The sequence below is a fragment of the Amia ocellicauda genome, chromosome 16 (genome assembly GCF_036373705.1).
Source record: "Amia ocellicauda isolate fAmiCal2 chromosome 16, fAmiCal2.hap1, whole genome shotgun sequence".
Classification (NCBI taxonomy): domain Eukaryota; kingdom Metazoa; phylum Chordata; class Actinopteri; order Amiiformes; family Amiidae; genus Amia; species Amia ocellicauda.
In genome coordinates this window covers 29,799,901-29,827,438 of record NC_089865.1, presented here as the reverse complement: position 1 = coordinate 29,827,438, position 27,538 = coordinate 29,799,901, and the positions used below count along the sequence as shown (strand labels likewise).

General features: G+C 40.8%; 1 protein-coding gene across 7 annotated transcripts in view; it reads left to right on the top strand.

Annotated features, from left to right (window-relative positions):
• raph1a (Ras association (RalGDS/AF-6) and pleckstrin homology domains 1a) overlaps nt 1-27,538 on the top strand; it is a 131,268-nt gene that overhangs the window by 23,885 nt on the left and 79,845 nt on the right. For 4 of the 7 annotated variants that reach the window (XM_066688381.1, XM_066688383.1, XM_066688377.1 and 1 more), the window contains exon 2: nt 7,897-8,011. The exons of 1 other annotated variant lie outside the window; for it this stretch is intronic. The gene's annotated coding sequence lies outside the window, so the exon portion shown is untranslated. Of the gene's footprint in view, nt 1-1,311; nt 1,384-7,896; nt 8,012-27,538 lie in introns of all 7 variants that reach the window. 2 more of the 7 variants (XM_066688379.1, XM_066688378.1) reach the window with 1 other exon arrangement.

The following is a 27,538-nucleotide window of genomic DNA, read 5'->3' as shown; positions in this document are numbered from 1 at the left end:
ATTATTTATAATTGAAAATGTTTCACAAAGATTACTGTCCTTTCTGTGAGAGAGAACACCCAAAACAAAACAGTCTCCAATATGGCTAGTGTATACTTGATTGAAATCATATTGGGCTCTGTGGTGAATGTTTCTGGGAGTGCCAGCTACCAATATGTCATTCCAATCTCGCCTTTTTCTCCAAAGTGTTCGCTTGTATATGAACCCATGGTGACGGTAATGAACTCGCTCACTCCAGTGGCCTTGGTTCTTTTTCTGGCTTGGCCCTTGAAGTGCGGGAGTGTGCCGCATTACAGCCCAATCCCTGCATCTCCCTGGCCAATTGCCGTTTTTTTTTTTTTCCCGTGGGCTGTATTAAGTACAGGACCTTTAAGCAGCCATGTTTTCCTCCTGTCCTGGGCATTTTAATTACTAGGCCGCTGTTTATTTGCAGCTTGTAATCAAAATTCCCCAGGAAACTATTAATTTTCAGCATCCAACGTCACTTCACTCTCTCTACAGAAGCAGGAATGTAATCGCTCACTGTGACATTTAAACAGGGTGACGAGATGACTGCGTACAGTTAAGCAATGGAGAGCGCTCTTGTTATACGTGTTGTGTGTCTGGTAATTCAACAAGACAGCTAAGATACCTCGAGTGCATAAAGCTGCCTCTGTCAATACATTAATAAGCACTTTTGGGCTGAGATTGACACAACTATCTTATTCTTCCCCTGCTTTTTTAAAGCCACCCACCTTTGCTTCCTTTATTTGCTGTTCTACAAATAGCCCACCCCCCCGCACCATCAATGTTCTCTCCCTTCCTCCTGGCACCCAACTCTTTAGACAGGAAGTCATTGCTTCCATTGAAATGGTCGCTCCAGCCTAATGCACAGGAAGCTGTGTGGGACAGGAGCTGGAAATCGCAGCTGCCTTATCCCACATGGAGAAGAGGCTCCACCCATGCGCTGTCGAGCCAAACGAGCCAATTCTCGGAGCGTGGAAATCTGCTTGGATTGAAGTGTCCCTCTCAGTGTGCAGCTACATCTACATCTTCTATTGGTGCCATTTTTACATATATTCTGAATATAATGTCGGTGAAGGCTCTTAAAGACCCCTGCTTGACTTGGCTTATGTATAAACTGCAGTGTATCTTTGCCTGACCTCTCCCAGACTGCAGACACTGGAACTGCTGACAGAACTTTTCGTAGACCAGCCCTGAAGGCACATCTACTGTCTCCAGCTTTTAGCGATTTGCCAAGTCCCAGCAGGGGGAAGGAGGGGGAAGGGCTGTCCTTTTCACATGTCACTCTTTGGTGTTTTCTTCCATCAGGTCTGGAAAGCAAAAATATCCAGAATCTTCCTGGGAGGAGGTTGCAACGGGATGTAAAACCAAACAGCAGAGGTGGGTTTTGGGGCTGGCTTCTCAGCTGTACCTGTTGATTCGAAGGGATACCTGACAAAGTTTCAGTACGCTCACTGCACCTCCCCTCCACTGTTGCCAGACTTTTTTGCTGAGGCGCACGCTAAAATGGATCAAAGTGAACTGTCTAGTGTCTGTAGGTGCATGATGAACCCAGGCGTGGCTTGACACACTTCTGAACGCAGTAGCGCAGACTGCGCCATCTCTGCTGCAGTGGCGGCCTCACTCTCTTCACAGTACTGTTCCACACTTGACATCTTTGCTTATACAGAGGCTGCACTTTCAGGTCAGTGGAGCTCTTTTCACCACGGATTTAGGTGCGGTGTCTGATAGTGTGTGACAGCTTGCCCACAGAGCAGAGATCCTTCTCCCGGCCTGCTTGCATGGAGCAGCAGCAAAGACGAAGGCCGAGAGATGTACCAGTAACGGGAGATTGGTGGACAGTGCTGAATGCGATCTCATTAGAGCAAGGATTCGTTAAGTTATCTCGCTTATAGTACCGCAGATTCCTCTGAAGGGTGGATGACTCAGCTGCTGTCAGCTCGGGATGTCAGTCTCCACTTACTTTACGGTGCACTCTTAGAAAATGAAACTCGGCGCTTCTCCATTTTACGCCTCGTTGAATTGAGCTGAATGTATTTATTTCGCTTACTCTGGTATTCTTTGCTTTTGCAGATACCATTTAAGAATATATTTACACAGTGCGACTGACGTCTTTTAAACCATTTCTCCCATTGTATTGTTCAGGCCACATGCTGTTTCTGGGATTGAAAGGCTTTTATTAGCTCAGTGATTACGGTCCTGTGGTTTGATGATGGCTATGGTGATCAGTTTTGTTTTGTCTCAGTGCCTCTCATACTACAGCTATCCTAGGCTGTACTGGGTGAGACATCTGGAATATGCACCGAGAAACGTTAGTGGCAGGATTGAGAAAAAACGGAGGGTAGGAGTGTTTTCTGGGAATGAGCAGGGAAAAGGTAGAGGAGGAGAAGGGCTCGTCCAATCGTGCCTGATGGCAGATGGAGCGTGTTTGACTCGCCTCGGTCTTTTGACATATTTGTTGACTGGTAAGAGAGCACAACTGTGGACATAAATTATCTTGTTATGAAATACAAAGGAAAAAGACATGCAAAACAATTATGAAGAGCTATATAGGCTACATCTTTCAGGGTGCTAATTTAAGGGACAGTTTAAATGATTTATTTTGTAATGTTCAGAGATGTCCATATTTATTTACATGAAGGTCTCTTAAGGTATGAGACTTATATGCAGGCTACTTAAATATGTAAATGCTTAGCTTAATCAATTGTAGTTTTAAGTGTTTGAGCCATTTCCATGTCTAAAATCACCAAACAGGATACCAGTCCTATAAAAAAAAAAAAAGTCACGCCTTCATAAGAAAGTGTTCCTGTTCCATAGTTCATTACTTTATATGACAAACACCCTCAAATAGCAGTGTTGGCAGGTGTTCAAGAGGAGTTCCCCCCCATCTGGCACCTGGGCTGTGATGCCGTCACAATTGTTAGACTGGTTATACTGTTTCACCTTAGGGGCTGTGAATTTAGCAGTGCCTGCAGCTGTGAATTTTCGCTTTTCTTTTTGTTCTTGTTAGTTATTTGCAGATTTATACAGAATTGGTACATACATGCTGAAGATATTGAATACCTTTAGGGGAGGAAAAGGAAATGAAGGAGGTTATGAAATCACCAAGCATAAAAAAAAAAAAAAAAAAAAAGTAGTTTTCCTCACTAAAGTAAGTTGACTTGGGGAAAAAAGCAGAGAGAACATAAGTATTTTAACTGCCATCCTTCCTCCGTGTCCTCGTTAAAGATGTACTCATTAGATGAAACTTAGTTAAAACACACAACACCGCATCAGCTAGGCATTCGGTAACACTCATTTGTATTTCCCTTTGAAGTATAGGTGGAGAATAAAAGACACTCATTATGGTTTGAATGCATCTTTTCTTATTAAAATCTATACAAAGAAAGATTGTTTGTAGTGTTAGGATTTGAGCAGGCCAATATAAAAGCTGATTCAGTTTTGTAGGGGAAAGAAAGAAGGTGACAGTTCTTCTAAAATAAGAATCCTCTGTAACAGTCTCCCTTATTTTTGAACTGCGTATTAGTTAGACCAAAGAATAAACAAGATCCAATGTGCAAGTCCTCCTGTGATGCACTTTTTCCCTAGGTCTGTGATTAGTTTCTGGAACATTTTCAAAGTCTGGTGTGAGCTGGATATAACATCATGTTCTTTACAAAGCCCCCAAACTAATAAGCAAGGGTAAGATGCCTTTGTAGTAGTACAGTTTGGTTTAAATGGCTCCTAGAATTGTGCCGTTTACGGTATGCGCGCATGTATACATCTGAAAGCTTTTTTTGCACGAGTAGCTGTCTGCTCTTGGAAGACGATATTCTTCCAAAGGTGCACTGGCAGATTTTTCATAATTGCTTGGAACGTTTTTTTTTTCTTTCCTTTTTCCTTAGGCAGGGTGCGAATGAATGATCTTAATCCTCTCCAGCTTGTGGGCAATTAAGCTACCTGCTGAGTCCCTGCATCTCCTCTTCATCTTCTTTGTGTCATCCAGACGGGGGTCCCAACTGCGACTTTTTCCGTCAGCACTCGGCTGCACTTCACTAATGCATCCAGGCGACTAGTTTCCAGTCTGCTGAGGGAGTCCTTTCACTAGAGAGGGGCGAGGGAGGAGGGCAACAATCGTCTGTGGTAATAAGGGTGGATGGGCACTGGGGGAAAACAGATTTTAAATAAATGCAGTTTTAAAACAAGGTATAAATTATGGAGAGTCTCTGGGAAAACCCCATGCATGAAATGTAAATCTGAGTTCAGTAAGAGAATCCGTAAGATGAGAAATAGTCTGCATGTTAATTAAACTGTAGCTCAGTCACTTGACCTATATCTATAGTTTTTTTTTTTTTTATGTAGGTAGAATTAGATTCACCATAACTAAGGCCTAGATCAAATCATTGACCTACCTGCATATTGCAAATTGCAAACTTGTTCCCAGTCATGGTTTTGGTGCCAAGTAACTTCCTTCTACTCCTACTCTACTGCAAAACTATTCATAATTCTTTACGATTTGTGGGTATTTACAATTTTTGATTTGGTCTAAGTTATGCAGTGCGGTGGTTTGTTTTTATTGGTTTGAAAGGGGGGTTGCCCTTTGGTAAAGTCCACAAAGGGATGTGCAGACTTATTTTCCAGTTGCAGTTCACTTTCAAAGGCCAGAAAGACTTGATGTTTTTAGGTTTTACATTGCAGTACCAGTGCTCCGAGGAGAATCATTTGCACTCTTTATTCTCCATGTAGGTCTGGGATTTATCACTTGGGAATTTCTCACAGAAGGAACTGTGAGCTATGGCCTCTTTTAACCAGTCGGCTTGGGTCTTTACCATCAGATGGAGTATACCGATAAATAATCAAATCAGCCCTTGCTGGTCTTATGTTCACGTCTGGGTGTAACAAAGGGAATTTAGACCGTGGCAGGGAGATAGTTGTCGTTGACACAATGAGTCTTTTCAGTTCCGTGAATCTAGGTCAATTGTGACATCGGATAACACGATCCCAAAGTAAGAGCGCTGTAGTCTGCTGCTCGCTGCTGCAGTCTTGTGCTTTATTGGCACTGTAGCACCTCTGATTAATGTACAGGATTGGTCTGTGACGGGACTGTGACATCATTCAAACTTTATATCCATTCTGACTTTAAAGTGACTCATGGATGTAGATGGACTGTACAGGGGTGCTTCATTGTGGCCATCAAATGCTCATTCTCCATCTTTGAAACTTTAATTCTCTTGAGAATTAACTGGAAGAAAGTGTCCACATGGATTTCCAGCACTAGGAGATTACATTTTAATCTATTTTATGTAATATTATTCGTGGCACTGTTCTTGCCTTTATCTTATTTTCTTAGCTTTTTTCTCCTGTCAGTATTTGGAGGGGAGGAGGCTGGAGAATATACCAGAAGCTTATTCTGTGGATTGTTAGGACGTCTGAATGACGGGGATTCTGCTCCATATTTGTGAACACTGAAGCAGCTGTCGACTGGGTCCTGTGCACCAGGGAATCTGTGGGCATGGGGATTTGAAAATGCCCGTCCAGTTGGCCGTGTAGCAGGTGGTGCTCGCCTGTCTGCTATCAGAACTTTAGGCAAGTCTGTAGTCCTTTGTGGTTTCCTTCACAGGCTTATTTTTACCCCTGAGTTAACTGCCTAAATTAAGAGATTTGGCCTTGAGTTTGCATCTTATTAATAAATTGTCTAACATGTTTATGCAGCATAATGTATAACGCTACTACTTCTTCAACTATTAAAGATTGCATAAAAATAAATGTATACATTTTACGAATATAACTGTGATTGTTGACTGTGAAGTTGTGGTTGTGGTACAAACAACAATACACTTCCTTGAGTCATATTATTGGAAAACACTCTTGTAAGTAAAGTGTGGTATGTATGTATGCATGTATGTGTGTGTGTGTGTGTGTGTGTGTGTATATATATATAAAATATATACATATATATATATTTCGTTTTCAATTAGTAAATGCATAAACATTCAAAGCACTATAGTCTGCCCAAAAAACATGAAAGCTGTTATTATTGTAATCTGGTATACCAGCTAAATCATATGCAGTGACCCTAAGGATAGGCCTTGTGACAAGCGACAGAAAAAAAAAAAGTCAAAACAATATTTTCTTTTATATAAAGTAGCCCTTTTGTAACCGTTAAATCCCTTTTTTCTTTATTGGTTTTTGGAAGAAACCACTAGGTTTTTTTTTTGTTCTGTCAATTCTTGCACCAACTCTGTGGAAGATTAGTTGCATTGAAGATGTTTGAAAACCTCCATGGCAACTAACGCAAATGGTTACTAATCTACATGGATTTCCATAACTTACTTTTCCCCATTTTGTGACAGTATGTCAGCCTAAATGTCTGAAAGACCCCATTGGTTTAAGCAAGATGTCAAGCCAGTGAAGACAAATGTTGTCAAACTGCTGCTGATGGTCACGAGTGCCGAGATGGATAAGGGGGTATATCTGTGGCCTGGAGTTGAGAGAGCTGGAGTGACCGCTAGCTTTCAGGCTGTACCTTGCTGTCCATTGCAGTGGTTATTCTGTTCCATGGAGCATCACTTTTTGCTGCTTTTTCAAATTGAAAATGTCTGAATCATTAAGTCAATTTGAAGCATGCTGTCAAAACTGCACAGGAATGTATAGCTTGTATCTGTAGTATAGTTTTCTCGCAGAACATAATGATTTAACTGAGTTTTTTTTTATGTTAATTTAATTTTCATTTCTCCCCCCGCTTCAATTCCAAGGGTTTTGTATAGCCTGTTGGTTTTGACGGGAAGCTTTATCTCCTGTAATTTAATTTTAATAATGGAAATAATGTAAACATGCAAGAATGGTACAGGAACTCTCGATGGGGGAGTTCACTGCTGAAACTCCCTGACGTTCTGGCTTGCAGTTGAGCTGAGGAGACAACTGCTCTTGTCTCGATTTGTTATCATGCACAGTTGCTCTACAGACAGCTGGGTTTTCAGTTTTTTTTTTTTTTTTCTTAGCCTATGTTTGAGTTTGTGTGGCATTCATATGTATAAATAGAAGCGGGCTACTTAATGGTGACGGCTAGTGTTACCTTCCTGTTTGTGGTAGCACTGTTTTTTTTTGTTCTGTTTATAATGAAAATCAAAAAGAAGGTGTCCCTAAAATTGGACATTCTATATTAAAAATACAAAACTGAAATATCGTAATTGGATGTCTCCACCTGCCTAAGTACTTAGTGGAAGCAGTTGTGAGTCTGATAGGATAGGCCTCTACCAAGTTTGCACACCTACATTTGGCAATATTTCACTCAACTTTACAAAACTGCTCAAACTCCCAACACGTTCCTTGAGGAGCATTGATGGACCGCAATATCCAAGTAATGCCACACATTTTTGATTCGATTTAGTTTGGGACTCTTAATGGGCCACTCAAGGACTGTTACTTTTTTGTTCCTTTGTCACTGCAGTGTAGCTTTGGCTGTGTGATTCAGGTTGTTGTGAAATGGAAAGGTGAACTTTCCCAGTTTCAGCTATCTTGCTGAGAGCAGCAGGTTTTACTCATGGACTTATCTGTACTTGTGAAAAGCCTGTAGCTCTTTCAAAGTCTCTATTGACTTCTTGGTAGCCTCTCTGATCAGTCTCCTTGCTTGGTAATCAAGCTTGTAGGGTTGGCCTGATTTTGGCATGGTCTTGGTGTTGTCATTATTATTCTTTTGCATCATATGCACCATGGTCTAATTTTAGATACAAGCTCTTCCTGATATGATACTGTTTGTTTCTTGAACCGTGAAGCATGCACTAAGAGTGAGTGAGCATCAGTCCAATGTTAAAGTATAAGAGGAATGATTTAAACCTGCTTGGAAATACTGTGTGGTAGCCATAATTTTAAATAGCTGTCGGTTAATGTATTTTGTTTGTTTGCTTCTCCCAGGGAAACCTACAAGTTTGTGTGAAGTGAGATCAAACTGAAGCTCTTCATCTGCTCCCCTGAAATAAACGCCTGCCATTCTCATCTGTGGACCCTGAGCTGAAGGGTAGTGCCCAAGGTCAGTGTACTCCTAGGACACGGGTTCGATTCTGGCCTTGGGTCAATGATTGCTGTTTCTGAAATAGTGAAAATTCTCCCTGTTTTTTGCTTGACATGTTCCTATAGGCTGTTGTCTTTTTGTTCATTCCATTAGTCTTTAGGGCACAAGTTGACAGTGCTCAAATCATTTTCCAACCTTAGAAGAGAGGCTCTATTTTTAACTAATTGCTACTCGGGAACATGGGTTAATTATATGATTATTTTCTTTAAAACAGAATGTATGTTTTTTTCTAAGCCTGGACAGTATCATCTTTTAGTTTGGGTAGAGCAAAGAAACCCTCAATTAATTTTATTTTAGTAATCAAATTAAATGATCAAATATAATAGGTTCATCGTTTTACTGGGCTAGTTGTTGAAATGAGATGTTTGACCAATACGTTCAGTGTAGCAGTGTCTACGGCATAAATCTGTCAGAAGTCATCCTTGATTTGATCAGGTAATAACAGAAATGACATTTTATTTTGCAACTCGGTTTGTATCTTGCGAAAAACCTGGTAATCAAGTTAGTCTGTGTGGCATTTCAATGAGGGAAATTTAATACCGATGCCTGACTATTAGAGAATTGCTTTTGCCCATGTAGAGTGCTGAAGGGGGATAAGTGAGCAGCCTGGAGGTTTCAGACTGGCTGTGATTAGATTTATTTGGTCAGCGTGACACAATCCTGCAACGAGGCGGTCATGTTCTCGATTATAATTATTTTGATTATTCTTATAATTATTCAATTATAAAGGCTGGGTTTACCAAGAGGAGTTAAAAATGATTGATTAGGCAGGCATTATGCATTGATTTTTGCATATTGTAGCTACCAGGCTATTCCAATTATGCTGTGATAATTGCCGCCTTAATGAAAAAAACATTTTGTGGTTGATTGGGATCAACGGTCAGAAATCAAAAACATGAATGTTTGAAGGGTCCTCTCTCCCAGCAGAAGGAAAAGCAGATTTTTAATTTGTTCTCCAAAAGTGCCGATTAGACAATGCAGACACTTGCAGTTGTTCTTCAGGTTCAAAGCCTTAATCGTCTCGGTTCGAGTCACTCACCCTCCCAGGAAACGCAGACCTTATAGTAGTTTCCTGCAGCTCTATCATGAACAATACATAAGATCTGAGCACTCAAACTCTGTTCCACATTCTCAAGTGTTAACTCATTTAGCATGGCAGATTGTTATAGGAGGAAATAAATCTCTGGGGGTGCACAGCTTAAAGGCCCAGGCCTAATGGTTGCCTCCTCCCCCCAGGCAGCAGTATTCTATGATCAGAAAGTTCTTAAACGGAGCTGCTTAATTGAAAACCGTTCTGGTCAAAGAAGCAGGTTGCTTGGTAAAGTCAGTAGTTTTAAGATTTGGAACAAATACCTGACAAATAGACTTTAGCCCTCAATGACCAGAGTGCCTTTAATTGAATAATTGTCCTGTCTAACTGATCAACAACTAACCTGTGTTGCCACTGTTTGCAAATGTATGGTTTTGAATGAATGGATTAGGGGTGTCCAGAACCAGGGCTTGACACTTTGTTGAAGTTCATGTAGAAGTCTCTCTCTCTTTGTTACTGTTACTAGCTTTCTTTCTCTCTTTCTTTCCCCCCACCCCCCTCCACACACACACTAAGCCTCCAGGCTCCAGATTTATACATATTATGTTGGAAAGGAGAGCACCCCCCTGTTTACTCTTCAGTGCTGGAATATCATATTGCTATATACTGCTGTAGGCCTTGAGGTCACAGTTGTTGCTTGGTAACAGAGTTTATTTCAGAAGCCTTATAAATTACCCATCCTTTTATTTTGATTATAAGAAATACAAACAAAAAGGAGAGAGATCAAACAAAACAACAACACACAGATGTGTCAATATGAGTCAGTGGAAATATAAGAAAATGGCACCTGCTTTGGGGTTTGCCATTGAAATGCGTTGTATGGCCTTCCTGCGGCCGAGTGTATTGTATGATGGAGGCCTTTAGAAAGGGCGTTGGTTTTCGATATCGGCAGTTCCCAAGAGCAGTTTATGATGTTTTATTACAAATGAATAGAGAGCTACACTTAGACCTTGTTTAGGTTTTCTACTGCTACTTGGATATTCTACTGCAGAATAATTGTTATTGAAGATCTGTCAATTTGATTCCTTACTCAGAGTTCCACAAAGCACAGTTGCACAGGACACTGACAGGGAAATATTTAGTCTGCTTATCAGTTTTCCTGTAGCCTCTGAATCCAAGGACTTCAGCGAAACCACAATCACACAATGGGTCTGCAGTGTTTCAAACGCACACAGCCGAGCAATAAGCAATTAACAAACGAAGGCAAGGAGCATCCAGAATACCGACATACTGAATAATGTTGTCCGTAATTGAAAACGTGCGGTAATTAATAGGCTGCCTTCGCATAAAGGCCCTAAATATGTTTTTCAGATAACCCTGTTGTGCGGCTCTAAAGTGGCGCACAATTACAGCCCTCTCCATATAAGCACCATTATCACACGGCAAGACAACCACTCAGCAGATTCAATGAAAGACATCTCTTTGCAAGCTGTTATTACAGCATGTTACACAGTGTAAACTTAATTATTTCTTGGGGCTGTGTTTAGAAAATTTGCTGAAATTAGGAACTGCAGGGGAAGGAGTGGGGGGTGGGGTTTTTAATCTAGGCTTAAGGTCGCTTGGCTTTTATTCATTCTGTGGTCGCTCTAGAAATCGAGCCGTTTCAGTAATGAAATTTAAAAAATATATATACATACATTAAACTCTGGCAAGATTTTCAGGTCTATGAAGTGAAAATGTACTATTTTGAAAGGGGGACAATGACAAAACATACAAGTTGGATAGCATCTTCTTGCTACAGAGTGTCATTACATTTCCTATACTGTGGCCCCTAGAAGCAGCATGAATATCTCTCTTTAACTACTATATTTTGAGCAAGCTATGTCATTTCTCCACTAAGCTCTTCATTCTCATAGGATAAAGGTATGAATTGGATAGTCCTCATTTCATCGGGGCCATGAGAGCGCGCTATTCTTAATTTCAATATTTCTAGGTAAGAATTTGATTTAAGCTGCAGTAAACAAGATGTCTCTTTAGTAGCTTGGTACGAATATAGCTTTTAATAGATTTGGGCATGATATCTGGGCTGCTTTCTGGTAGTCAGGCAAGACTGATCTCTGTATAAGACGCTGCAAAACGTGTGTGGGGATTAATAAATGTAAATGTGATGCTTTGCTTTCGGCGAGGGACCTGAAGGGAGAGATCCAGGCTGCTGAAGGATGGGCTGCGTCAGGCATGATGGGGAAAAATACTTGAAACGGTTGGAAGGATTTGCTGCAGTTGCTTTTGAAGGCTGCCAGTATAAACGCAGCGACTCTCTCACAGCTTCACAGTGCTCCCCAGCTGCCAGTCAGTGCTGATAGCGGTGATACAGCCACCCGGTATGCAGGGCAGCGCAGAAAATGGTTTGGAAAGCTGAATTGGCTGCTTATGAAAGTGACGAAATGCCAAGCCCTCTGTTGCCAACAGCCGTTCTGTATATGTTGCTTTGAGTCCGTACCCACTGAACCAGTATCCTACTTCTCCTCTTAGTTATATAACCCTGCACGTTTGTAACTAGAAGCCACTTGTCCTTATTCAGATGAATTTTTACGCAGCTGTTTGAAAACGGTACCCCCCACTCCACCCTCTCTCCCTGACCCAGTTTCTGCGATACATGAGTTGTGCTTGTTCAGGCAGGTGGGTTTGGATTTTAAAAATGTAAGGCTTGAATACATTTTTTATTCAGTTTCAGGTCACATTGAGATGAGCATAGTATCGGTGTAAATAAACAAACCAGAAAATACAAGTAGTGGCTGAACTGAGATGGATATCTTTTATTACACTTGTATTGTTACGGTTGTTTAATGAACATGCTGGTCAACTTTGTATCCATAGTTTATCATAGTTTAGTACTACTCTTGGGTGATCTCCTTCTCCACAGAATCTGGACACTGACAAAAATGTGTTTCTTTGCATTGTCCTCCTGAAGGGCAAACCAGAAGAGCCCAGTGTGCACACCCCCTGTTAAGCATACACAAGACATCTTGAAAATGAACTGAGATTGACTTCTATTTATTTGCAGGAAAAACAAAACCCTTTTCAGGATGCCAAGTAAAGAACGAACGATAGCAGGTGATTCACTGAAAACTTCCTTGCTATGCCTATTCAGTAGGTACTAAAAGGGTTGCATTTAACTGTTAACTGCATTATACAATGCATACTAGCAGCGTTCACTAAAGAAGCTCAGATATTTGGTAATCTGATAGCGACACTGGAATCCCCGAGTCCGGAGGCCTGTTTGCGGTGCGAACTGCTGTTTTTTTCCCCATTGTAAAAGGAGATTTGCAGCCTTCACGGGAACAATAGAGCTCTCTTCAGTAAGCCATGACCATTTCATATATATATATATATATATATATATATATATATATATATATATATATATATATATATATATATATATATATATATATATATATAATTACACATACACTCGCCTAAAGGATTATTAGGAACACCATACCAATACTGTGTTTGACCCCCTTTCGCCTTCAGAACTGCCTTAATTCTACGTGGCATTGATTCAACAAGGTGCTGAAAGCATTCTTTAGAAATGTTGGCCCATATTGATAGGATAGCATCTTGCAGTTGATGGAGATTTGTGGGATGCACATCCAGGGCACGAAGCTCCCGTTCCACCACATCCCAAAGATGCTCTATTGGGTTGAGATCTGGTGACTGTGGGGGCCATTTTAGTACAGTGAACTCATTGTCATGTTCAAGAAACCAATTTGAAATGATTCGACCTTTGTGACATGGTGCATTATCCTGCTGGAAGTAGCCATCAGAGGATGGGTACATGGTGGTCATAAAGGGATGGACATGGTCAGAAACAATGCTCAGGTAGGCCGTGGCATTTAAACGATGCCCAATTGGCACTAAGGGGCCTAAAGTGTGCCAAGAAAACATCCCCCACACCATTACACCACCACCACCAGCCTGCACAGTGGTAACAAGGCATGATGGATCCATGTTCTCATTCTGTTTACGCCAAATTCTGACTCTACCATCTGAATGTCTCAACAGAAATCGAGACTCATCAACCCAGGCAACATTTTTCCAGTCTTCAACTGTCCAATTTTGGTGAGCTTGTGCAAATTGTAGCCTCTTTTTCCTATTTGTAGTGGAGTGGTACCCGGTGGGGTCTTCTGCTGTTGTAGCCCATCCGCCTCAAGGTTGTACATGTTGTGGCTTCACAAATGCTTTGCTGCATACCTCGGTTGTAACGAGTGGTTATTTCAGTCAAAGTTGCTCTTCTATCAGCTTGAATCAGTCGGCCCATTCTCCTCTGACCTCTAGCATCAACAAGGCATTTTCGCCCACAGGACTGCCGCATACTGGATGTTTTTCCCTTTTCACATCATTCTTTGTAAACCCTAGAAATGGTTGTGCGTGAAAATCCCAGCAACAACCATGCCATGCTCAAAATTGCTTAAATCACCTTTCTTTCACCAGAAGATTGTCTTGACCAGGACCACACCCCTAAATGCATTGAAGCAACTGCCATGTGATTGGTTGATTAGATAATTGCATTGAGAAATTGAACAGGTGTTCCTAATAATCCTTTAGGTGAGTGTGTGTATATGTATGTGTATGTATATGTGTGTATATAATATATATATACGTTTGCCTACAGTGCAGATGGTGTTCAAGTTCTCATCACTGCCTTGGTCAGTTAATCTCGTATAAAATAGCATGAATAAAACTCGGCCCTAACTGTACACTGTATTTCTGTTGATATAGACCATATACATAACTACTGTAAATGTATGCCACTGGAAGAACATACCCCTTATAACCAGATTAATAGCAATGAAAAAGGGAATGTTTGGTGCAAGTCTGCCTTGGAATATTTGCTGTGGATCTCCACTCGATTTACTATTCCTTTATAAAGGATATGGTAGTTATAGGTGAGAGCCCCCTCTGCCATTGCTTAACTGACATAGAATTATGTTTTCCCCAATATATTGTTAAAATATGCTTTTTATTGCTTACAATATAGCTAAAGTTTACACTCATTTCTCTAGCTTGTTCATTTTACCACCCAATGGAACTAAATGGTCCTCCATGAATGCACACACACAATTCATTCTAATTCTTTCCTTTGATGCTATTTTCCTAACAAGAGTATGACACTCATATGAATATCTTAAGATACAGGGCCCTTGGGACATGGGCTATTGCCTTGTTAACTCTTTCACTGCCAGGAATGGACAGATCTGTTCTCCAACAACTGCCCTTCATCCCTGTGAGTGTCACTCAGTTGTGCAGAAGTGGGCAACATTTTCAGAGGCCGAGAATAAAGAGTCTGCACTCGGCTGACAATTGGATCTAAATAAACCAATCCGATTGTCTGTCTTGCAAATCATCTGAGACATAGCAAAATCTTTTCATTTTCATCTTTATTGCCAATTAATGTTCTAAAATGCGCAATGCAGTGCAGAAAATTTCCTGGGCTTTTCAACTGAGAATATTAATTTAGTTGGCAGTGATTCAAATATTAATAACCATGATTAAACAAACATATGCAACATGATGTTAATTATAATGAATTTGAATAACTGAAAAAATGAGAACACAGTGAAATAATACATTTTCAACATTTTCTTGAAATATACAATTTTTACAATGCATATATTCAATGCAAGTACTTGATGATTACCATTCTACAATTCAACTAGTTTCAGTACAGCAGTAATGCAATGTATATTTTCACCTAGAAAACCAAGGTAATTTATATTTGTGTTTCATTACCTAAAGCTGTGGTAATACCAGTCAAATGTGCTGACTAATCATTGTCTATTGTTCCTGTCAGAGAGTTAAAACCGCAGGTCAGTCAGTCAGTCAAGCTAGAACCAGGTTGAAACCAGAGTGCAACAATGAAGGAGGAGGAGGAGGTGTAGTGATGATGATAGTAATACAAAATAAAAATCTGTTGCCGTCATGTGGGGAAAAGCCTTGGAGATGAACAGTTACTGCTGACACAGCAACCCAGACGAAGGCTCTTTGAATGCTTGGATAACCGACGATTAGGATACTTTGAAGACATTGGAAAAGGGACGATATTGCCAGTTGTTAATGCAGATCTATAATTACGTTGAGCAGCTGCATTGTCCGCCCTGTAAACTTACTGCAGGCTGAAAAGTGTTATCGATTCTCCATAATGCCTAATGTCCTCAGGAGAGGGAAAAAAAAGCAGTGGAAGCTGATGTAAACTTCTGCTGATCCCAGTTGATTGTCACAAGCTCTTTTAAAGCCTCAATAGTTCTCATTTCTTTTAAAGCAGCTTCATCATTTGCTACCTCTTGCTCATTAAATGCCCTATTCTAAGTGCTTTAGACCACTGTTTGAAATGGGATGTTGATGTATTTTTGCTGTACTTTTAATACATGTTTTTTCCCCAAACATGTTATTGGAATGCCTGGCTTTGAATTACAGCAGGAGTCCAAGAGCATCTGAGCTTGTAGTAGAAGAATAGAACGAAAGAAACATAAAAGACAAAAATAACTGCCTTACCTCCAAAAAACGAAATGTCTTTGAAGTTACCAGGGCCTTCCAAGCTCGTCATTCTGTTACAGGTGTTCATGTTTGCTAGTATGAAATTAATTTGCATTCTTTTAAGATTTTTCCACCGTGACAGAGTTAAAAGGTGCACTTACTTCAAGGTAGACTTACTGGAAGGACTGGACATATTTATTTTGCTCTGTTAATTAGGCCAAATAAGCAACTGAGAACCTGGAGTGGAATGAAAGCCACACAGACAAATCAGCCCTCTTAGAAATACCGGACAATCTGACAGTGCTTTCACAAGTGCTTGTTAGAGCCTGCTTCGGCAACAGTAATGCTAAAATCTAATTCTCCACCTGAATTTGTGCACCTCTTCTCATGCGGCCCATATTCTTACAGCTTTTAAAGAAAGGCTACTGAAATAATTCTTTCAGGTGTTCTCAGGTTATCTTTTTGATAAGTTTCGTTGTTGGCGTTAAAATGAGAAATGAGAAACCAAGGTTAAATATGATGTTAGTCCTTATGGACTGTCTCGCTAGTTTATGGACCCTGAACCTTATCATACCGTTTCTACTGGACCTTAATTTAAAGTTTGAATTCTGGGGTCTTGTTTTCCTATTGGCTACCCTGGGTTAGTGGCAACTCTTGTCAAACTGTCTTTTTGGGGCATATCCTTCTGTGTCAAGGTTATTTTGGTCTCCTTTCTTTGGTGACCAGGATCAGGCCCAAATCTCAATGTATGGATTACTGCAAGGGCATTATAGCAGACATCCTCCTGTCCCTTTTCAGGAAATGCAGAAATCTTGTTTCTTGTCATCCATTGTGTTTGTAGTTTTTTTCCAAAGATGCATGGCCAACTGCTGCCCTTTGTAAACGCATGCTGGTAATTTCATGCAAAACCTGTCACACCAGTAATCTTAAAACTGTACTCTCACTGTAATGCTCTGTCTTGCTTTTGTCCCCCTCCTTTCAGCGTTTTACCCAAAATCTTTGCAAGTGGCTAGTGAATGATCTCCCACTTCCTGCAATTTGATAGATAGCATCAGGCCCAGCTTATGAAGTGCTCTAACTCCCGGGTAAAGCTTCTTGACTTGTACTGAAAGGAGGTACTCTATAGCCTGGGGCATATTCTTTGTGTCAGTCTTCATAAACTCCTACATAAAATATTGCTGAAGTAGATTTGCTGCTGTGCTTTTACCCTCTGTAGTTGCCCAATTATTTCCTATTATTAGCTCTTGTGTTGCATGTTGTGTTATGTTGCAACATATTATGGAAGTTGTCTCTGTACAATAGACATGCAGGCAAGCTCAGATTGGCAAGCAGAGAGATGGCATGTGGGAAAGTGGCCAGTATAGCACAGGATAAAATAATCTACACATTCACCCCATTAAGCCTTCATGGAGACTTCATGAATGTTTACTTTACCAAACCCACTGGTATCTCTTCAATGGCAAGAGATTGGGAACTATAATAGGTGGCAGGTTGGTTATGGAAATATATGCCAGTCTGGAAAACTGCTGAGGGCGGGATCCTGCCAGGGAGCCCGGAGCTTGATGGCATCATTTTTCCCACTGCTAAGTAATTGCATAAGACTCTCCAGACCCAAGTGTGTGCCAGGAAGATGTCTACATTGGAAAGCACAAAAAGAATAAAAAGGCCCTATTTCAGTAAGATGAGCTAATTTGGCAACCTCTAGGCCAAGCAGTGACTCAGTCGTCTTGCCAAAGCTCTCTTAATTGGCAGGCTTTTAAAGCGTTCTCAGTGTTGTTTTGTGTGGCGGAGCCAAGGCAAAGAGAAAGCGATCATCCATTAGCACTGGTTATTTACAACAGTTAGTTATCCGTGAAGATGGCGTTACATTATCTGTGTGTCGAACTGAAGCAGCACATTGCACTCTCTCCTTTGCCTGCCTCAAAGAAGGCTTTTGATTGACGGGACACATGGGCCTGACATCCACACGGAGTGCTTCTCCATTGAAATGAGATTGATGTAGTGCAGCACTCCGTAAAGGAGTGAACACTTAAATATTTATTCCACATTCACTGGAAAGTCTTTGCAGGAGCCCAAACTTTTACAGATTTTTTTAAACCATACACATGTAACAGTCAAAAATGATCCTCCTGTCAGCGAGATATTTGCATTTGGTGGGAAATTTTTTGCAAAAGGTTGGGTTCAGAGATTTCTTTTAGCAATGGGGGAACTAGAGCGAAGCACAAGCGAGACATGTTTGGGTTTGTTTTGTTGTTTTCAGGATGATACATGAGACCAGATAGGCTTTGTTTATGTTTGTGCTTGGCATGTCTGACATGTTCTCTTTCAAGGATGCCCATTTTAATATAATGGTGCTCATTATATCTGAACTTTACAAATGTATCTATGATATTTGAATTGCAGGGTGTGGACAACATGCAAATAGTGTCAAGGGTCACATTATGAACATTGCCAGCAGTGACTATTTCCGCACCTCTGAGTCTGTAGTAGATAACGTATCTGTCTGGCTAGAATACTGTGTTCTTGTGCAGCCGAATTTGGAGACCTTAAGGAAGCTGTTGTTCCTGTACAAATCCTCTGTACCCTCTACAGTGGATATAGTTTTATATTAGTGCAGCCTCTTGCTAATGTAATAAAAAGCCTTTTATTTATAAAGAAAGTCTTCCGTCCAACAGTCTATTAGGAAACTTTTTTTGTGATCTAAAAATGGATACACATTGCTCTTTCATGGTTGTCCCCATTAACATTTTGCAATTCAGCCTACTCCTTCCTTAAAACCAGCAGGTTAGGCACACGCTTTCGCAAGTCTGCCACACCTTCAGACAGTGAACGTCTGATGTTCTTCTGTCCGTTTGCATTGAATAGCCTCTTTGAGTTGAACTGCGGGGACTGTTTCACATGTTTATCTTACACTTCAGCAAATTACATTGGTGGAAGCAAACCCAAGAAAGTGGTCACAGTCCCATGGTTTGCAACACAATGTCCGTTTAGTCCTGTGAGCAGTCTGTCATTAGAAATAGACTTTTTTGTTTTCTTAAGGGCTTGGTGGAGGTTGTTTACTAAGGGAGGCGGTCTGGAAAGTACAAGCAACTCAAACCGAAACAAGGAAAAATTGACTGGAGCAGTGTGCTGACTAAATTACCTTCCGGTTTGATGGTGTACAATTAAGAGTTTGTTGTTAGACCTGTTCAAAATTAGTTGAAATATGTAACCAATTTATGAATAGCTGCAAACAATATCTGGGCTCCCATTTACATAGTTTGCGGCATAGTAGTATCGAAACAAAACCCCACAAAAGTAATCCAGCCATAGTTGTGGTTATGTCTGGAGTGAGTTTCCACTGAGCAGCGTCAAAGTGGTCCTCTCTCTATCCTGGATTTCCATAGGAATGTTAAATATTACAAAACATACTAGGAATCTTCCCACATTTTCCTAAAACTCAAATCATAAAGACAAATTGAAGAATGTTCAACAACTGGAGAAAAAAACAAAAAACGAAACAAATGTACTTTTACCCCAACCTTTTTTTTTTTTTTTTTTTTTTTAAATAACCCCCCCCCCCAGCTGTGCCAGTCCCCCTACAGGTATATCGATAGCATGTCTACAACAGCCTTGGGTCCTGCTCAATGTCCAATATTGCTGGGAACACCTGCAGGTCCCTGCTAGTTAATGTGCTTCAAGGGTGTACATTAAGTGACTGTCAACACCAGTGTCTTACAAAATCAACTTTAAGTATACCGTGTAAGGGTCTGTACATTTGCTTGTCCTGTATTGTTGGGCTCTAAAGCACATTGTTACCCGAGTAGGGTTGATGTTTTAGAAGGACATTTGCTGGGCATCACTGTCTGTTGAGAGCTTCAGAGATCAGCGATTGATTTGGAGAGTTTTCCGCCACTGTTTTCTCTCTACCTGACAAAGCTGGAGATTTGTACTTTCCAAATGGCTTAAAAACAAACCACAACTTGTTCCCAACTTTGCTTTAATCGATCTGAGATGCTAAAATTGATGGACTCTGTTCAGATAATTTCTTAGTCAAGTACCCTGCAACTGCACACACATAGTATTGGTTTGGACAGGTTCAAGAGATGTTATTAATTACACAAAGTATTCCTGGGCAAATAAGATATTTGAATTAATGTAAGCAGAGTTATCTACAGCGGTGGGTTTGTATTTTTTCTTTTTTAGTGGAAACTTGGCTCCAGGGAATGTTTTTATCACCAGTTAAGATTTAAGAGGGTGTTGCAGTGTAGCGTTTGGCATGTTCTCAGGTATACGGGAGTCTGGGCTGACACCAGTGTTGCTGCTACTGAGCAACGCCCAAGTCACATTTATTTCTGTGCTTGGCCTCTGCCTTGTCCACAGATTTCTCTCACTTAAAGGTCACCAATGTAACTGAACATTTGAGTACAATAAATGCATTGAAAAGGCTCCTAGGTAAATTAATATAATTATTTGGCTTTTGTCTCCTTCTCAGATGAATGAACTGTTCTGATGATTAAGATCAGTGGGTTGGGGTGAGGCAACCTAGATGAACACGTATTGAAATTAAGTTAAACTATTACATTATTTTAGTTGACTTCCATTTGACAACAAATACTTAATGTAATTTATTTACGTAGCTAAACAAATCATTCTGTACTGAAGAATGATTAGACGGTCCTTCTCTTAATTTACACTTCTCACACACCTTGCGTCCTTATTTAAGAACAGGATAGTTCAGGTTCTGGTATTAAATCCCACGTTATGGACTACTTCACAAACCACAGGACTAGTTGATTGGTGGAACGATGAACACTCCCTGGAACCCAGTACGTCAGTCCCGTAATTAAGTATTGTGAAAAGAATCTTGATACTGTGGTGAAGGTTATGTGAATCTAAACACAGCAGAACTATTGGGAAAAGGAGAGAGGGGGGACAAGAGCAGCATTCTGGGCCTTTGGGAAATGGTTTTAATACTTGATAAAAAAAAAAAAAAGTGTATTGGGCCAGCAGTTTGGCACGTTATTCAGCTGATCTCAGAGTTTAATACGGAACACATGCAAGGACTACTAATACATTGCAGGGAGCACAGAGCTATTGTGATGCAGTCCACCAGCCGAAGGAGAATTAGACCACAGAGGGAATCTCGCCACATCCTGTTTGCTTCTAGCTTTTCAAGATGCATCTATTAAGTGTCTCCTTTCTGAACTAGGACGATACCTCGCACGTATGGTCATTTCTAGCACTGACATTTTCTCCTCCCTGAGCTAGGTACGAAATGGAAGCTTGGAAACTTGGCTGACATTCACCCACATTCATTGAATATGATACACTCTCCTTTTGCTATATTGCTTGCTTGGAAGTGAAGCCATTTGTGGAAACTCAGAATAAGCAGCTTTGGTTGTTTTCTCTCACGGAGGGTGGTGAATGTTTTGATTGGCCAGAGAGGACCCTGAAAGCAGTTGGATGATATGGGGGTGGGGGTACACACAATAGGTTGGTACCTCAGAATGCTTTACTTGACCAGGAACGGAACAGTGCACAGTTGAAAGAGTAGGTATCAGTCTGTGCAGCACCATGATGGATAGTTGACCTGTTGAGTCAGATGGTAAATTATATTTGTGTATGTCTGCATTTTTAGTCTACGACTTATTAGCTGTGAAAACAGCTGAGCGTGATTTAACAGGCCCCTCTTAAATTACATTGCATTAGTTCGAACTCGGATGAAGGGCAGGTTAGATTCAAATGTGAAGAAATCTGTGTGTGTTGACGTGTTTGTATTGGATTTTTATGTCATTATTAGTTCATAGTCTGGTACAGATTTGCTCAGATATGCAAAGACTAGAATGTGCATTGATTATTTCCATGTGTTTTCAAATAAAGGCAAAAATACAATGATGAATTTAGTTTGTTGCCATCATTGATCTGCCAGTGAATGTCTGCATTAATCTTAGTTTTCTCCAGAGATACTGGAGGGGGTCTTCTGAGCAGGAAGAACTAGTTCAGTTTTGTATTTGGCATCTCCTGCTGTAATGTGTTATTCAGTGTTGGAAAAAATTGACAGTGGCCAACAGTAAGCCTGACTTTGTAGGCCTACGTTGTTAAATTTGCATTAAAAGCTTAAAAAAAAAAAAAATGCTTACGGTTTCCTTGATTTTAGTCCTGTGTCTCTCTTGACCTTTAGAGTCCTTTTAGAGCACACCTGCTTTTTCATGGTGTTGACCTATATACCCAAGTTGGAGAAGTGTGCCTTGGGGATTGGCATTGTGGGTAAAGAGCAGTTGCAGATTGTCTGGCCAGATGTGCTTAACGGTCCACTTGTGGCTAGTAAAACCAGACAGCAGAACTAGTTAGTCAACACTGACACATTTTATTCACAATCTCTATTCACCCTTTCCTCCCTCGTGGTCTGAGGTGAAGTCCACAGTTGTAAATGTAGAAAATGTGTGCTACACTTCATACGAAAACAAATCCCTCTCAGATGTCTTAAACCATTCCTTCTGCACTTCCTGTGTTCAGGATGTTTGGTCTTAACATCTTTATAGCACATTATACTGCAGTTTAATGGATATAAGCCTTGATTGAGCATTTGAGTGAGACCCCAACGCACTACAAAAAATGTACATGAAGGGTCTTAATATCGTTCTGAAGGATGTATTGCTTTGGAAGGACTGCGCTCTGATTTGCAATTTAGATTGTGTCAATTGAGGTTCGAGCCACATCACCTGGAATGCAGCGCAAGCTAAATTAGCCAGCCACTGAGGGGAATTTACGTTTGACGCTGAGGAAGACAGATGGCTACGTTGTTGAGAAACCTTCACGGTCCACGTTGGAAAGCGACAGAGTTCTTGCAGAGTTCAGTGGTTTCAGAAGTCCATAGCAGATTTTCAGGATGCAGGATTTCTGGGCAAACTTTCAATGTCGCAAATCATTCCAGACATCCTTGTGCACAGAGCCAGCCAAATACATGTTTATGAGGGAAGCTAAGATTTTTACGGAGAGATTAAACGTTTTTATGTGAGGCTAGGCAGACGACAGCCATCAAAACCACAGGGGTCCAGTAAAATAACTATCTGTAATCAACCAGTTGTCTTTTAATAATCAGAATGTCCTACTGTGGATATTTGTGTAACTGCTGTTTCAATAGATGTTAAACGTTTGTCTGGTCTTTTCAGCCAATGCACCTAAAAAAAACAAAAAAAGACCTTGAGAAGCAGTGTAGAAAGATGTTTATTTTAAGATGTCCGCTATGTAGAGCAGCACCAATCCATTTTATCACATTGTCTGCTCTTTTGTTTATTTGTGTATAGTTTGAAACCTTCAGATTTTACAGTTCCAGACCAGACACTGGTTCAAATCTTAACACAGCAGCGGCTCGCCCTGGTCCGGGAGAGCTGCAGTGTCTTATGGCTTCAACTTGAGCTTTCAGTCACTTCATCGAACATTGGTTTCTGCTTTTATTTAGGTGGGGATTTAAGAAACCTAGGTGTGACCAAAAATCTAAGGGTTTTCTAAGGTATTCCCTCTTAGTTTGCCATGCTGATGAATTGTAGTCATCTTGAATTAAAGTGTCAACAAGCATATAATGGCCATAATATGCGTATCTTTCAGCGTTTTTTTTTCTCGGCCATCCAAAGGTTATGATGCATCAGTCAGTCTTTGGATGTACTAATAGCATTCTGTACCCAGGGGAAATGAAGTACATACAATTTCCTGTTATGAACCGTATTTGATGGGCACTAATTCAGATGCAGACTTATTGTTACGTAAATTATCTGAAACATTTCCCCCCTGTTAAACGGCCTTTCTTTATGAATATGCTTATGAATCTATCTTGGGTCATTGAATTCCCCTGTTTTACCGAAGAGCCTTCCTTTTCCCAGTGTCATATTCCTTGAATATGAAGGAGACTCTCCAGGGAAGTCTGACAGTGGGAAATGACCAAGTAGATGGCTTGAGGCAATGCTTGCTTCTAGATGACATCTCGTCTTTTTGATGCAAATCACTGGATTCACCCTCGGCCAAGCCAGGGACGCCATTCTCGGCCTGCTTGTGGTTACAGCAAGTCATGTTAGGAATTCTTTCATTAAGCACCTCTTGGGTATTCTGGTGCTGAAGGGAGACCAAATTAAACAGCATCGACTAGACACTGTGCCTCGGGGTGCCGTGTCTCTCTGAGTACGGTGATAAACTCGCAAGTGGTTTCATCCAACTCTCTTGACTTTCAAATTAGACGGGATCTAATTGCTGCATTGTGAACGGTCTACTTCCCCATGCTGTCAATCCCCCCGGACTGATGACAGAGTGCGAGGAAAGGAGACTCCCTGCACACACACTCCATTACTGCAACTCGGAGCGGAGAGTGATCGACTGCTGGAGACTGCATGGATAGGCATAGGTTAAATACTGCAGCAGTCATCTGCATGCCATCTTGGGTTGAGGCTTTCAAGGATAGAAATCTTTATCTGAATATAAACATCTCAAAAAGAAAGAGGCCTCCTTTTAATTAGATGTACAGTCATGTGCAAAAGCTAGAATCTAAAATGTGGTGGGCTTTTTGTTCATTTTTAATTTAGTTTTAAACCTTGAGGTGAAATTGAAGTTTTGGCGATATGTAAAGTGTAGTTGCCTGCAACAGGGAGTTATTTTATTCATTTATTTTTATTTTTTATTTTTTTCCTCAGTGCAACCTGAAACCCATATGAGTTTGGACCTGTCTTGCTTCATATGTGCGTCATGGGGTGTGTTCTCCCTTTTCATGACGTGCTCCATGGATTTTATAGGCTGCCAAGCAGTGTGTGTATATGTGTGTATATGTGTGTGTGTGTGTGTGTGTGTGTCTGTGTGTGTATATATATATGATATATGTACTAGGTCTTGAATGGTCGTCTTGTGGGCATCTTTCACAAGACTTAATTCGACAGCACATCCTCATTACACGAGCAGAAATATTTTATAAGATTTCAACGCACGATACACCCTTGTGAGGCGGGGCCTTCGGAGCTCAGATTGCTGGAATTTGGTCTTAGTGTGTGCTTGCACTGCTGCGATTTTGCTGTTCTTGCTTGCTGTTTTGATGTGGTGCGCTCTCTGGAGGGTTGGCTCCTTCTTCCTTTAAAGCTGTAGTGTGATCTCTATCAAACGAATACCAGGGCAAAAGGAAAATTACATCTGAGGCAGTGTGGGAATACACAGTCTGCCGGCGGGGGGGTTCAGGCTGGTGTGCAACTTTTGATTTGTGCACGTTTCGCTCCTTTTCTGGGGTCAAAGGTCAGCAAGCAGGCCCACTGCCCTGATCGCTAGTCACCCCTCCAACTCTGGGCTGCAGTCGTGAGAGTGTTTGCAGAGCTGACATCTGGAATTGCACTGGAACTTGCCGCATTTGCTATTTCTTTCCCGGCATTGGTGTCTGAAGTTAGTTGCTAATATGACATCGAAAAGGGCATTTTGTTTTTCTTCTAAAATGAAATCTGGTTTTAATTTGAATTAAAAGCTTATTTTCTTTTGTTTGCCTTTTTTCTGTGCCACAACCCAGATGGAATTTATGGCATGTGTTTTGTAGCTGTGTCAAAACCAAGCAACCTATGCGCACTGGCTCTTAGAATACTATAACTCTTGAGAGGTCAATCACTAGCTTTTACAAAGGGATAGTAATTAAGAATACTTCTGGGATATATTTTACATTTTAGAAGCCCTTTGTTCATTGGGAAGGACGTTCTCGCAAAGCCAATTTGGACGTGACAGTGTATAAGCACGGAGAGCACAAGTTTCAAAACTGTTCTTTTGCAACCTGAAAACCCACTTTATCTCATTCCAAATAAATCCCAGCTAATTTTTCAAAAGCATGTGTAAATACAATAAATGAGTTCAGTTTCTCTTTCCAATATCTGCATCATCTCTTGCTAGTTTTGCACTCACATTGACAGTTAGCATCGGAACACAGAGTGCACAATTTGGCTTTGCAGCAAAGCGCTTTAAATTAAAATGGCACCCTGTGACTTTAACAGCGAAGGATTTGAAGTTTTAAAAAACATTGCGTATCATTTTCAGGCCAGTGGGATTCAAGCAAAGCTGCGGGATCCTGTTAGATGCTTGTCTAACAGCAGGGGTTGTGATGGCACACTGCTCCTGTTTCCTGCAGTCTACAGAAAGCAAACTATTGATTTCCAGTCAAACGTGCTCAAATCAGCTGCTTCGAAACTGTTCTGATTGATGGAGGCCTGTTTTGTGCAGTCTGACGTGGAAGTGCGTCTCTGGTTAGTTTTCGTAGGATCGGGTAATTGGGTTTCTAAGCAACTTTCAGATGATTTTTCTTCCCCTGCACCTCCATTATGCACTAAACTTTCTACCTGCAATTTATCTCCATCAAGGAGTGGTGTATATGGAAGTGAGGCCTCCTAGCCTGGGGCAGACATATAATGGAACTGTTTCTCTGCCTGTTGTGCATTTAACTATCAGCAGTCTGCTTGAATGTCGGGGCCAGGCCCTGCAGAACGCACAAGGCCGACGTTTATCTCTGCTCCTTTTTGTCCTCGTCTGTGTCATGCTAATTGTGTTCCGTAAAAATGAAAAGAGAGGGTCAACGGCAACAGCAACCACACAGCATATCTAACCTTTTACATTTACCAAACAAAAGCCTCCCTGCCAAGTGCTTCTGTAAATGGAGTGATACTGATCAGACATAAGGAGGTCATTAAAGCAGGTTAGTGAAGGCACCATTCATCATACAAATGCTTCCTTTCCTCACATAGATTAAACCTTTGACCACTGAAAGGAAACGGAACTGTTCTCCACCTAGACTTGAACGTTTTTCAAGTGGATCTTTCATATTAATGAATACAGTAGGGGGATAAAAACAAAAAACAATCAAATGTATAGATCAAATTCACACGACATATCTAAGTGTGAGTGTGCAAGTGTACATAGCCTTCATCTTATTTGATATAAATCTACTAGCCATTCAGTATTCCCCAAGGGCTGTGTATTACAGGTTTTCTTTATAGAGGAAATTACATCTCCTAATTCATTTAGCATCCACTCTCCAGCATCCTTTCTGCTGACAGCCCATTCCATCTCTCCCATCAGCCTCTGCTGCAGCACTGCCTGGGCCTGTCACTCGGACTGCGGGCATGAGATTACATTTGCATTGAGCACAACAACATCTGCCTTGGATACAGGGGAACATTTAGATGGTAAAGCTCGTTTCTGCTGACCTCCTAGGCTTCAAGGCCATCATTATCTGCCATGGAGGGGGTGTGTGCACAGGAAGCAGCAGCTCTGCCAAGGAGAGAGTAGGCTAGTTCGTAAGGCCAAACGGGTCAATTCCACTGCAATTATTTGACTGTAAATGAGCTATTCTGGAAGACGACAAGCAATTACACTGTTGTTATGTGGTATCTTTTCTCAATTGCAACGCCAGGGCTGGGATTTGCAGTTGCAATTAAAACAATGTATTTTTACTCTTCTAGAGCATTCTGAATGGGTGTGATGAGAATTTTGTGCAAGTCAATGCAAGTTCATCAAAATACCCTGATCACTTTTTTTTCACCATGCAATTTCAGAGGCTTTTGTTTGCTGCCTTTTTTTGACAACATATTACCCTATACAAATGTGACATGGCATACATGTCTACAGCAAATATTGATGGATAAATGGGTCCATGGTTTGCCTTTTTACCAGTTTTTAAAGGTCTTTTGACCTATTAGAGGCCAACTGTTTGTTCTTTATTTGGATAAGGATACCTAATTAGTTTATTGATTTGCCAGACATTGATTTATGAATTTGTCAAGCTTACTTAATGGTAGCAGTCCTGTTTTCTACTCGACAAAGGTTTGGAAACACTTCAACACAGAATCCATTAAGTACTGGTCACACAGTTTTGTTCTGTCACTTTGGGGGTTTTGAAGAAGTCACTGGATGTTTTTTTTTTTTTTATA